Raw genomic sequence first — 859 nt, forward strand, 5'->3', positions numbered from 1 at the left:
TAAGATCTATATGAATTTTGATTCTAAAATTATTTGAATATCTAAAGATCTAAGAATCTCTAAAAACTTATAAAACTTATTAATAATCCAAGATCTATATGAATCTTGTTTCTAAAAACTATTTGAATCATAAAAAATATTAGAGAAAATCATAAAATCATAAGCCTTTAAATCGGCTCTCCCTTTTTCTCCTATTTGATCCGACCTTAAATCCGGATTGTCTAAAGGATCAAAACCCATAATCAAACCCTTTGATCATCCGCATCACCAGCTATTCTAGCAGGATGAATAAGCCGGCCATCAAAAACCTCACCATCAAAATCCTTAAATCTAAATATGTATCTTGATGGCCATTATACATATCAATCCCCTCAATTCTTCTTGCTTGGTTTTCTCAACCAGCAAATCCAAAATTCAAAACAATCAAAAACATAATGAGCCATATTCGGCCAGATTCTTTGAAAATCAGTCAAACCAAATAAAATCGAAATAAATCCTAATCAATGCATATCTTTGACCATTGATGTTTGTTTTTGTAACTCATAAAATTTTAAAAACTTTTCTGATTTTATAAATGCATATTTAATTTTTATAAATACATATTTGATTTTAATAAAAGCATATCTTTGACTAGGTAGTATTTTAAATATTATATAACCTATAGTCTTGATTTAAATTAATATGTCATAAGATAAAATAAATTCTGGTTTGATATCATTTGATCACATTATTGTTTGTCAAAATTTATTTATATCTTAACCGGCCTTGAAATCGGTTCATTATAGTTTGAACAAATGATATAAATTTATCTTGATCTAATACCAACCTTAAAACCGGATTTTGTGATGATTAAATCATA

The sequence above is a fragment of the Brassica oleracea genome, chromosome C4 (assembly GCF_000695525.1).
Source record: "Brassica oleracea var. oleracea cultivar TO1000 chromosome C4, BOL, whole genome shotgun sequence".
NCBI classification, from domain to species: Eukaryota; Viridiplantae; Streptophyta; class Magnoliopsida; order Brassicales; family Brassicaceae; genus Brassica; species Brassica oleracea.